Source organism: Fundulus heteroclitus, chromosome 11 (assembly GCF_011125445.2).
Source record: "Fundulus heteroclitus isolate FHET01 chromosome 11, MU-UCD_Fhet_4.1, whole genome shotgun sequence".
Lineage (NCBI taxonomy): Eukaryota > Metazoa > Chordata > Actinopteri > Cyprinodontiformes > Fundulidae > Fundulus > Fundulus heteroclitus.
Window position 1 is genome coordinate 11,744,613 of NC_046371.1, and position 13,616 is coordinate 11,758,228.

A 13,616-nucleotide genomic window follows, 5' to 3' on the forward strand; every position below is an offset into this window, starting at 1 on the left:
TACATGCCTCATTTCGGATTAGAAACAAACTTGGTTGAATTAACGCTAATAACAAATCTTAATCGAGAGGTAAATATTTCTGTATATTTTACAGCAGATCTACATGTGAAAATAATCTTCCTCCACTGAGATTTTTTTAAGAAAATAAGTCATGAAACAAGTTTCCATATATAATGCACAACAAGTAAAAATGTCTTGTTTGTTTTGCAAGTGGTGGGGGTAATGTGGTTAGTGTTTTACTTATTTCTTGTGTTCTGTTATCAATGTGTTCTAGTTTGTTCCCTTATAATCAGTCTTTACCCCTTGGTTGAAATTTTCTTTGTGGCTTTGTTCAGCTCCACTCATGTTAATTAGTCTTCCTCTCAGTCTTTCATCTGCCTCAGCTGCGCCACAGAATCCCCTTGCATTCAATGTCATTCTCAACTCTTCCCTCAGCATATCATTGTTCTTTGCTGGGTCCTTCCATTAGATTGCCCTTTCCTCTACCTGTGCTCCGTGCCATGGTCCCCTTGCAACTGTAAGTTGTCTATACTGTTCAAATTTTCTGAGAAACTCAATTTTGTGCTTTTTGTAAAGTCGACATTGACATTTTCATTCCTTGTGAGCCATTGAAATTAACATTGACGGGCACTTGGAATTTATCCCTTTTTTTTGCCAAATAAATCCATGCAATGTATGAGCATCACTTTCTGAACTGAACAACTAAAATAAAGTTGCTTGATTATATCCAGTATTTTAAAAAGACTGACAATTGTAAATGTGGCTTATTATTATTATTATTATTATTATTATTATTATTATTATTATTATTATTATTATTATTATTATTATTATTATTATTATTATTATTATTGTGGAGTGAGGATGCTCGGGAGAAGAATTGATTTGAGAAGCAAAGGGCTTCTTTGCTGTAAAGCAGTGAGCTCATTCTGGCTGCATGCGGAGGAGGGCGGGGCTCCCAGCATCATCACCACCGGCCATCACTGCTTCATTGTAGGCTGCTGCTGCTGCTGCTGCTGCTCATCCCGACATCACCACGGCGGAAGGCGATTTAAAATAACAACAATAGTAATAACAGCGAAGGGAGACGACCCAGATGGCGTTTCGTGTGCGTTAGGATTCCCCACCTGATGAGAACTCCTCCCGAGGTGAGTCGGTGCAAGCGGTGCGTTGCTCTGGATGCTGTTTGTTTGATCGCCGTCGGAAGTGGGAGTTAGTCGGACTAGCGGGCCTGCTGGTTGGAGTCAAATGCACCGCGTTAGCAGCGGAAATTGCAAATTTTTCAACCGAGAGAGCTTCGAGAGAAACAATAATAATGTTTAGGTAGCTGCCAGCGTCATGCATGGGTGACATGAACCTAGAGGCGTGTGCGTTAATTGGCCGCGGAGCAGCGGCTCCAGTCTGCACGTATGGAGCCTGGCCTACACCGGCAGACCCGTCAACGATGCTGGGAACGAGCCTGCCTCTGTGCCCCTGGGGGGGATTTCCACACGACCGAGGCTCATGCTTTTTTTTTTTTTTTCTCCATGTGTGCATGCATATAATAACGGTATCTGCAGTGCGGGTAGTACGGTGGCTGTCATCAGCTGCCCGTGATTTCAATAAAGCCTGACGCGAATAGATCCCGGCCGTGACGCGTAACGTCCTGTGCGATCAGCCCGTCTGCGCCTCGAATTACCAAACATTACTGGCCATAATTCGAGAGGATGCTGCAGTGATGCTGCAAGACGATGCTAGTCCACAGAGAGCTGGCACTGGCAGGGCCTTCCCTCTGAGTTGTAGCCTGCAACCACATCATAAGAGGCGCTGCACCTGTCGAGAAGGGAGCGATCAAACTGCTGTTACAGGGTCATCACTATGTGGGGAACAGGTTCGTTTATAGATCACGGTGAAATTCTACACGTGGGCCTGAAAATGTGGCATGAATTTTTTTTTTTTAATTATTGTGCCAGATGGTAAAATTCAGGTGCACTAGAACCAAAGAGTGAATTTACTTGTTAAGAAAAATACTGTTTCATACTCAGACACTTATGTCTAAAAGCACTAGTGCACAGTTGTACCCTTGCGGTGGGGTATGTAGCTTCTGTAAATGTGTTTTTATTTGAGCAATTTTCCCCCAACTGACCAGCTTTTCCAATTTTACTTCTTGATTATTTTTAGCACCTAGTTGTGAACGTTAATCAGTGCGCCTGTTCTTCAGTCAGGGATCACCTGCCTAGGTTTATTCGTCTTTTCGTTTCATTTGTCCATTGTCATATCTTTCGCTTACCTGTTCATGATCATGTTTTATTTTGGAATATTACGTACAGCCTGTTAAAAGATTCTCATAGTGAGTGGCGGTTCTTGCATGAGCCCCCTTCTTCGGGTTTTTACAAATACAGTAAAGGTTTTTCAAATCTTACGCTGTGGTAAAAATCTGTGTTGGCCGTAGATGAATCAAGATCAGGCTTGCTTTTCATATTTTAAAGTAGAGATAAGCAAATGGAGCCCAGGATTCTTAAAAACCTGCGAAACAGCCCTTTAGTTTGCGGCAGAAGCGTTTTGCTTTTGAAAGATGTCCATCATATCTTGACCAGATAAGTGTTTATCTGGTTAGACAGACAAACTGATATTTTAATAAGACGTTATTTGTCGCAGTACTATATAGTGCAAACAGATCAAACAACATAGCTTAAAGAGTATTAAATAGCATGTACAATATAAAAATGTATGAAGAGTAAAAGAAAGAAGCAAATTATGAACAGTTGTGATAAATAAGAACTATAATAAGAAATGTAAAATTTAAAAACATGTCAAAGAAAAGTAATAAAATAGAACTAAACTGCATTTCCCAGTGCAAATGGGAGCAGTGTGTTGAGAACATAGTGCAGAAGAATATAGAATGTAGACGGTCCTATATAAGATTCACAAGTAATTTATTGAAGGCTAACTTCTTGTCAACTTTTAGGTCCTTTTGAGAAAAAACCTTAATAGAAGTTGCATGGATAAAAACCTCAATGGAGCCATTTAAAGAATAGGTAGACCAGGCAGTATCTTTTTGACTGGAGCTGTCATATACTTCTAATTACTTTAATCATTCTCTAAGCTGGTTGGCTGCATATGCTTCCAATTTAGGTTTTATTGTATTAAAATTTATATTTACATTTGAAATATGTATAAAATCCATGTGCCATTTAAAAAATATTTCCATTCCTGGCTTACCATAATTTTATAAAACAGAAATACTGTAATAATTGTAAATGGATCCAAAAATAGCACGATGGCTGAACTAATTTTATGTAATCAGTTATTTGATGTAGCCATAATTACAGTGGTAAAAGTTAACTTGAAAAATATTCTGGGCATTTTGAAACAGCAGCAACTCTGACACGTTGTATCTCTGAAGATAAATGAGCTGAAGGATTTTAACCACTGCTGCATCATTTGCGTGTCAATACTCATAGATGTTTTGGTCTACTGTAGATTAAAGATAATTTCAATTTTAAGATGCAACGATGGTTAAGAACTACAGCGTGTCAGAAATGATCAAATTATAGCATGTTCAAACTTTATAGCTGATTTGAACCCTTGGTATTTTCATGCTCCGTCTTGCTCTGTTAGCAGAACTGTGTTTATACACAGGTTTGAGATTGTGACCGCGGGGAGAATGATTACAAAAGTCCTTTTGGCTCAAAACGTAAAAAAACGTAATTCCAAAATGAAACTGCCGCCTGTTGATGCGAGTGTCATAAGACTTTGAACCATGTTACATCATAACACCATCCCAGACTGATTAAACTTAAACTGCTCATTTAGTTTAGGCGAAATGCTTCTATTAGTCTGCAGAACTTTTGCTGCTTCAGTTGCATAACCAGGATTAGAAGGACGCTAAGTAATCCTGAAAATGTAGGGGTTTGTTCTGCGTGACAAAAATGAGGAGAGCTAGAAAAATGTAGCCGGACGCGACAGTTGGTGGAGCAGTTACTGCCACATGGACATGCAGTCACTAAAGAGATCTGCCTGTCTGGGTCTGCTATTAGAGAATGATGGGATCGCTGCCCAACACGAGTGTTGCAGGCATACTTAATCCCTCTTAAAAAAAAAATAAATAATCATATTACATTTTTAGATTTTGGGATACTTCAATAGACAGCTTAAAAAGAGTTGAATATAAGTAACTATACTGATCCGTTGAATATTTGTTCACTTTAATCAGCCGCATTACTTTTTTTGACACCGTGAGCTATAGGCTGTCTGTAAGTGGTGGAAATGAACACATGCACTTGCCAAATGTGGGTACAGTTTATGAGTTGATCTATGTGGAAAAATATCTATTGGCATAACACAATCACAAAGCTGTTACGGACTGAATATGCATTGATCAGGAATCAGGAATTTTTTTGTTTTTCACCGTGTGTTACTGCGGCAAAATTTCACTTTGGCCACTCCGGTTCACATTACACATAATGAGGCAAAAACTAACTAACAGGCAAAGGGTTACTTTTTTAGCATCAGAAGAGTCACAGAGAACAGAAAATGAGGTAGTAGGGTGTAACCTATGACTGGCTAGTAACAGTGTTGTTGTTTTTTTTTAAAGCGTTGGACTGCAGTCTCCCATCAGGGGGCAATCGCCCTCACAGCTCTTGTGAAGAAGCTGTTTCTAAGCTTCTTTGTTTTGGCTCTGAGGCTTCTGAAGCGTTTACCTGATGGGAGAGGGGCAAACAGCCCTTTTTTTGTGGATTTATCGTCTCATGTAGAAAAGCCATTCAACAACACATAAATAGATAATACCCTCACAGAATCAACATTGTGACATCTGAATGCTTTTGTGTTGTACACAGATCTAAAGTTTAAGAATATTATCAGGTCTGAGCAGAGGACATAGAAGGCTACAAACATTTCCAGACAGAGACCTAACGGTTGTAGATTGCATAATTTCTACATTACCCTGTCAGCTCTGCTTCTGAAAATCCATCCATTGTGTGACTTACGCCCTGTGCCTCAAGTTTTAATTTTAACAGGTTGTTGAAAAATTTTTACTTTTTTGAGATTTTAATTTGCACATTTTTTCCTGTCTTCTTCTGCGTGTTCTCCAATGGCTGTTGTAAAATGCTTAAATTTATCTTGAATTTGTCTTGGATCATTTAAAAAGTTCCAACATTACAGGTAATTTGAAGTGGAAGGCTATAAAACGTGCAACAAAAAATATCATATAATCTGTTATAGCTAATAATGTTAGTTTCCCCACAAACATTCCCCAACTCTGCAATGCATTCTGCAGAGCCACCTTCCTAAAAACAGTAAACATTAATAGGAAGCAGAAATGGCAGAGGAACAGTCAGAAAAGAAAGTTTGCGTTTTCTTCTCCGCACTTCTCTGCACAAACCAAGCGTTTCACTAAAGTTTGGTTGTAAGGCAAGGCCAGGCAAATTTATTTGTATAGCACAATTCAGTACAGAGACAATGCAAAGTGCTTTACATGATTAAAGTACAGGAAAATAAAACATAATTTAAGCAAGTAGGATTAAAATGTAGAAACAAAATAGAACATCAATAAACAGTCGTAGGAAATCTAGGCATTCACAATCAAGCTCAGTGATACCATGGTCAATAAACCAGGAATTAACTTGCTGGAAAATGAGAATCAGCATCTTGGGACCACTACACATCTCTCCATTTTGTGTCTTAACAAAGGAAATGCAAAGGTCACAGGCCATATTCTGGATACATCTGTGTGTGGTGGCTCTTGAAGCAGCCTCCCTGCCATGTGAACGGCCTCCCCCACGCAAACTCCTGAATGGGCTTTACTTCACCATCCTCTTCAGGCAGCAGTCATCGCAGTTGCTTGGGCAAAAAAAAAAAAAAAAAAATTCCTTCCACTAAACCTAACACTAATATGCCTGGATACAATACTCTTGAACTTTTGGCTTCTTCGTCTTCTTTAGCAATTTTGCAGCTTACCATCCACTTGTCAATGATTGTATGCTGGACAACTACCAAGCCAGCAGTTTTTCCCGTGATTGTATAGGTCGTAACATAAAATTTCTGTTTAAAAAAAATCTTGTCAGTTGTTCAGGCCTGATGAGTTATTTCTAAGCCTAAATCTATTTACTTAAAATTCTACCCTGAAGGAAACAATGATATTCTCCTCATTGATGTTTTTGTCTAATCATTCCCTCATTAACTATATTGGAGTCTGCTTTGCTAAAAATATGCTATTAACCCAGTCAGTAGAGATTTTGAACTTGCTTTGCACTACATAAATTACCCATTGCCTATTCAATATTGTTTAGATAATTCTACACTTACAATAGGTTTTGCCTGTGTAGTCAGAATTGGGTCATGGGGTCAGTGGGCCTCAAGTTGTATTATTTCACATGGACAAACTCGTACATTCTACTTCTGCAGCGCAGTCCACGTACACTCACATTCAGCACCAAGAGAGAAAGAAATGGGTCCGAAAATGTATGTCTGTTATTTCTGAGCCGACTTTAGTTACAGCACTACCCTCTCATGCAATAAAGTTGGTCAAATCAGTGGGTGTTCTTCCTCAGTGTTCCACTTTACTCACCCAGGGGTTCTCAAATTGTTCATGGCCAGAGACCCCTTAGCAGCGGTAAATGTTTTCCAAGGACCCCTTTAGATTCCTCATGCTTGTAGTAATTTTAAAGAGCCTTTTGTACTGTTGAACACATTAAGAATTATGTATGTTTATATATATATATATATATATGTGTATATATGATTTGGTGGAGTTTAGATCCTCATTCTTGATGAACGCAAACTCGATGTAACTGTTGTCATTCTTCCTAATTTTAGCTGATTTGGCTTTTACCTTACTTGATAAAGTGGACAGAGTTAAATATTTGTCCATTGTGTCATTCAGCTTAACCCCCGATACATCCTCAGCAGTGCCTCCTCAGGACCAACAACATGTACCCCAACCTGTGTGCTCTAGACAGTGTAGTAATGTGAACAGAGTAAAGGAACAGCTTGTAAAAATATAACAAATTATGTTAAGAAATAGCTTTCATTTATTACACTGTTTTCCTATCCAAATGCTTTAGATCTATAATTTGTGTAGAACTGTGTCCTTGACCTTTTTATAGAAGCAGTGAAACTAAAGCTTATGATACGCTACACGATTTAACCTCATGGTTCTCAGTAGGGCAAACGTCTGGAATGTTTGTGGATGAGTTGGTACAAGAATCTGTTAGTGTGAGATGAGGTGAAGACTGGGGTCTAAAGATAACCAACATCGGTCGCAGTAAAAGGAAAACTCAAAACAGCACAACAGGCTTGAATTTTTTTTTTTTTTTTTTTAGGCTGATCTGGACGCAGTCGGGTTGTAAAGTGTGTTGCCGACAGCAACAGCAATGAAAAGGTAAAGCAGGCACCCATCCTGTCACAGCTGGCCAACTATATAACATTAAGAACATAAATGCACAAACGCCTGGAGATAGGCACCAGCACCCCTCACGACCCCATGAGGAATAAGCGTGTCAGAAATGGATGAACATAAATACACAGGGCATAATACATACCTTATTGATTTAAAAACAAATTAACAGATATCTTGATAATTGTGGCTATACTATAATAATATTGAGGAGCTTTACTGAAATAAACATAACAGTTTGTACATAAAGGTAATGGGACTTAATTTGAAGAATTGATGTTTCTGAAGATAATACCTTTTATCATATAATCTTATGGTTTATTTGTGTAATGCAGCCCAAATAATAATATATTATTGTCTGTTAACAGAGAAATATTATTTTAGATTACAGCTACCATTGACATTCTTTCCAAACCCAGTAACAATCTCACGACCTCAAATGCATGTTTCACAGTCTCGACACAAGTGTAACAAAGAATACAGTCAACTCTGTCCACATCATTTTCACTAGTGGGATACACTTTATTTTAAATTGCATCTCTTTAGGTTTATGGGAGAATATTGCAGAATTATTATAACCGTCTTTATTGTGAGTATCTACTCTTACCACCACCTGCTGGTCTGTTTGTTCATCCAAACACTGGCCCTCGCAAGAGTTTCCACAAGATCTCGATACCCTTAGTTGCCTTTAGTTGCTCTGTAAGGTCCTGTAATCTGTGATCCCTTAGGTGGCGAAGTTGTTTTTTACTTTATATTTTATGTGTAATTGTAATTTTTAACCTTACAACACATTGCAACACTGTGGACAACCTAATAGAAAAGCCAAAAAACAAACAAACAGGCTACCAAATGGTTATTTTACACAGATAGACTTGCAGATTAAACGTTATGACTAATAAGTCATAACGTCAAAGCGGTCTACATTTGTAGTGCTTCCTTTGTGCCGTTAAAAATTAGCATTTGTGCTGCTTTGCTTTCTGAGATATTATAAGTTTTGATTTTGGCCAATGACGTCACCATACCCCGCAGCTGCGAAACAAAGTGGAGCGCTACGTTTTTAGCCCTTTTGTCTGTGCTGTGCTTGATCCAAAACAAACCAGAGTGGTCTACTTTTTCAGTGTTTCGTCTGTGTCGTTTGAGCTGCTTTCATTTCTGAGGTTTTGATGTGGCTCGACGACGTCACATCCCGTCGTTTGCTCCAAATTGAACCAAGCTGGTCAGATTTTTGTAGTGCTTCGTATGTGCAGGTTTGGGCCGTTAAAATTGTCGTTTGTGCTGCTTTCATTTCCGATTCAAACTATATGCTTTATACTTTCAGGTGATCACCTGACCAACTAACTTGATTACACATGGGCAACAAATTTCACCTGCTGCTGTTTGTTGTTTAACACCGTTTTTGTTCCTGTAAATTCTTGTCAGGAATTCAGTTGCTAAAGGTAAATCATATGTTATTGCCAACACTTGACAGAACGTAAATCTTTTAAATATATTTCTACTGAGAAATCAGTGATATTACTATGGAGTTATTTTTGTGTTATTTACTGAGCCTGTTTTTCCCCTACAGCATTCTTATTAAATTAATTATATATTCATGCTTATTGGCAAAGATTTCTTGGGAAACATGGTTTTATAGTGTTTTTTTTTTTAGTTTCCACTGTTATAAGTATGCTTTTTTTTTTATACTGTGGCTTGGTTGCCACATGCTGGAAAGAAAAGTGATTATTCAACAACATCAGGCCATAAAGTCAGCACATGATAAAGGCGGTTTCACCATCAGTTCCATCTCATGCATCTCAGCTTCCTAACTGAGGGGAGAGGCTATATATGTGTACTGTACCTTTCAGATTTCCATTTGTGAAACAAACCTGACAGCAATGTTTTCCCTTTTCTGTCCACTTCACAATTTTTGCACCACTTTTCGTTGATCTTTCAAACAAATCCCAATAAAAAAATTAATATCTGTGATTGTTGCATGACAAATTGAGAAAAGGTTTGAGGGATTTAGATATTTTTGCAGGGCACTGCAGCTCAATATGTGTAATATATATATATATATATATATATATATATATATATAGATATATATATATATATATATAGATATATATATATATATATATATATATATATATATATATATATATATATATATATATATATATATATATATATATATATATATATAATATGAATGAAATTAATCAGCATCATAATATTCAAGATTATGTTCCATGACACAAATCAAGCCATGTTTACTTACAGGTATTGTACAGTCAAACTCAGAGACAGGCTTATACCAACTATCGGCCTGCTACAGAAGTATATGCCGTGAGGCTCAATGACGGTATTCAGTTGAAGAACATTCTGATGTTGAGTGACTTTCTTTGAGTTTCTGTAAAGTAATGTAAAACATCAACTAGTGCTATAGTTTCTGTTACCCACCTCAGGGCTATACAAATGTTGCATAAATGCTGGCTACCATGGACGTCCCTGATTCAAGTGTAACGGTGAACCAACAATCTTTGTTTACGTCATGAACAGTTAAGAAAGGCTTTCTGTTGTATTTTGGATGGGATTTCTTTAGGCCACCAAAATGTTGCCATGTGATCTTTAGAGTCTCCATCGCATTTAAATCAATTTTGGTGCTTCCTCTGTCCTTAAATTCGTTTACAATGAGCCGTCTACAATTAGTCGTGGAATGATCAGGAGACCAATGTGAAATATTTCAATCTTTGGTCTGATCTTGTGTTGATCACATGTGCCTCTGGTCTATTTTGGGGGAATGGGAGGGAATCATATCAAATGGTTGCTGTAGATTTGGAAAATAAAAGAAACATAATGCTTGACTATTTTCTGTTAAAATTTAGAAGTTTCTATTTGAAGATTCTGCTTTTTTTAACGGCACTAGTGGCACGTTTTTGTACAGTAGGCTGACAGGAAAGGGGGTAGAAGAGAGGGGGAAAGACATGCGGCAAAAGATGACAGGTCGGAGTTAAACCTGCGTCAGCCACGTTGAGGGCTAAGGCCTCCATACATGAGTCGTGTGTGCTAACCACTGCGCCACCAAAACACGCCCCGATTCGGCTTGTTTTTGATACTTTATTCCTCTATGAAAATATAGGGGCAATTATACACTGTTTAAAGTTATTTAATGTTTAATAAATAACTCTCTGTGTGTTAAGTATTGTCTGGAGGATATCAGCTCTAAAGCTGATTATCAGGACAATTGTTGAAAGGGATGATATGAGCACTAGCAATGTTTTAACAGCAAACTCTGCACACACATAGAATAAAGGAGTGAGAACTTCTCTTCAAGTTAAAAAATGTAATAACAGAAATGAAATGAACATCCAGAGAACATCACTATATAATGCTGTTTATCTGAATTAACACTATATTTCAATCAATAAATCCTCTCTACTAGGCTAGTGAAATTTAACTAAACTACTAAGTGAAATGAATATAAAAAGAAAGCTAAGCTAAGGAACTATTTACATGCAAAAGAACATGAAAGACAAAACCAAGTGGTTGATCATAGTCAGAATAATTCAGTGAATCCTGGTTCACTGCAGATCTGACTTAAGAAAAAAAACATGGAATGGAATTACATTAGCTTAACTAATTTAGAACAACATTTGGCATGTGTTTCAACCCATTCACAATGCAAATCCCGAGTTACACAAAACATTATCTGAGGATATAACATTTTAAAGAATGATTTGCTCTGTAAAATAATTTACTTTAGGGACGCCCGTTTTAATCAATGTGATTATACCTACGGGAGGTAGGGGTCGCTGCAGCGATCGGACGCTAAAATCGGTTACTCCTAAAGTTAAACAAAACGCCTTTAAATAGACATTAATATTCCATATTAATGCGGTAATAACACTTATAGCACCATTGCTAAGTGGATTTTCGGCGCTAACTTTTAAAGCTTCAGCTTTTATTTTAGTCATAATGAGTGGGCCAGATAACATACATTAATATCCCATCAATGTATAAAACCCTTGTGGGGATAACCCTTGTTATGACCATAAAAACACATTTGGATCACATCGGCAATGACATGGTACCAAATGCTAGCAATTAGCTACCTCCGTTAGCTCTTTGTTTTTAAAGCACCATGTAAACACATTACACAAACATTTCCCAATGAACCCTATAACCTTTCCCTTTGGGTTCTCTGCCCAACCTGTTGGTGCCTTCTGAGTTCGGTCCACTTTGGCTATCAAAGGAAGGGAGCATTGAAAAGGGGAACCGTTTTTTCTTTAAGCAGCAGGCTAGCTCTTAGCAGCAGCTGCTTTGAGCTCAAGCAAGTCACTGTCACCACATCCCTAAATGCCTAAAATCTTTGAATATCTGCCTTGTGATTAAACAGGTGTACCTAATAAAGTGGCTGGTGAGTGTACTCTGAAGTGTACACACAAGCTCTAAGAAAATGAAACAGTTGGAGATGCCATCTGTTTTCATCGTTTTGTTGAAAAACGTGAAATATTTAAAAACAAATTTCCCATAAATCTGAGAAAACTTGATTAAACAGAGGCTTTGTTGAATCAGTTTACTCAGACTATGGCTGTACATGGAATGCATATGTTCCTTTTAATAACTAGCAGGTGGTTTCCCAGTCCAGTCAAAAAATTAGACTGCAACGCTAATCAGATTGACTCGGGCTTCCGGCATATTTATACCAAACCAGGCTCTGGATAAAATGTAGGTTAATGCAGCATTAGCGGTGCGGTGAATTATGATTGGCTTTTCCTGGGGGTGGTATAATCATCTGGTCTGGGGTGAACATAGATAATTTTGGCCCTGTCTTCCAGGGTTAACCCTGTGCCTCCCCCTGGACATAGCTATTGGATGAGCTTTTACTGCAACAAACTGTATGTGCTCTCTTTCATTCTACACTTCAAAACTTGCACATACCTTTTCTCTTTGGCTATGTTTCTCTCTTAAATGAAGCCACTAAAGAAGCTAGTGCTGCCATATTTTTTTTTCCTTTATTACAGAAAGTCCTCCTGGATCAGTGTTGTTTTTTTTTTTTTTTTTTTTTTTTTTTGTATACTCTGTCTCCTCCAAACCCCCAGTTGGTCGTAGCGGATGGTTTTTCACAGAGAGCCTGGTTCTGGTTTCTTCCTGGTAAAGAGGGGTTTTCCTCTCCACTCTCGCTACATGCATGCTCAGAATTAGGGCTTGCTGCAAAGTCAAGGACACGATGCAAGTGACCATCCATTGTCGCTACATGCTCGTCCACGAGGAGTGATTGCTGCAAGTCAAACCTTAATGAAATATGCTGGGTTTCCTTGGAGAGAAAAACAGTTTAACCAATTTGCTTGATAAACCCCAGAACTATTTCATGTTCAATGGACACAAAAACGGGAAGGTAGAAGAGGAAAAAAAAAGAGAAAAACATGAGACAAAATGCTAAAAGGGAGAAAAGGTGGAGGGGAAAAGGAGAGAACAAGGCAACATCCTCAGTCTGCTTCCAAACCTGCAAAGAAAGAACAGCAAAACAAAACCGATAAAGTATTATCGGTACAAACAACCAACACCTTGCTAACATCACTGAAAAATATACAGTATTATTTAACAAGATATATATAAAGTGACAGCTAAAGATAATAATAGGGGTTATCTCTATAGAAGTGATCAACACAACTGAAAGGGCCAGCCTACCAGACTCCACACTCTGATCAAGTCAAGTGAAAGAGTAAACATGATCACCATCAATATTTGCGATAACTCTGCAAATATTCGTTTGCAAAATCTTACAATGATATGGGCAGACTTATCAACTTTAGTGATGCATTCAGTTGAAGAGCTCAGCTCGTAGATATAATTTGTTTCAACGTTTAAAACTAAATTCGACCAAGTGTCTGTTATTTAAGTAAATTCTTGAGCCCACAAACTGTCACGAGTCAAAATGCTAACAAGGACTGAAAATAAATGGTATTATGCGCAAAACAAAACACTAAATTTATGACTCAGGACAACAACTTTTATCAGCACACAATTAACTGGTACTGCGTTAAAATGTCTTATGTGCCAATCAATCAAAAAGTCGTGTCAAAACACAGCAAACGTGCTAACGTTAGCTTAGCACTCCGGCAAACAGCTTCAATGCAGTTGAAGCGTCACATCAGTAATATATTAGAAAATTGCTTTTCATTATTTTATATTACATTCATTAGTGATAGGCTATGATATTTGATAAATGTTAAACCATTTTTAAGACGATTTT

General features: G+C 37.7%; 1 protein-coding gene across 2 annotated transcripts in view; it reads left to right on the forward strand.

Annotated features, from left to right (window-relative positions):
• Positions 1 to 1,009: 1,009 nt before the first annotated feature.
• The window catches only part of jakmip2 (janus kinase and microtubule interacting protein 2), a 51,612-nt gene continuing 39,005 nt past the window's right edge, over positions 1,010 to 13,616 (forward strand). For both annotated transcript variants that reach the window (XM_036142867.1, XM_012853020.3), the window contains exon 1: positions 1,010 to 1,148. The gene's annotated coding sequence lies outside the window, so the exon portion shown is untranslated. The remainder of the gene's footprint in view (positions 1,149 to 13,616) is intronic.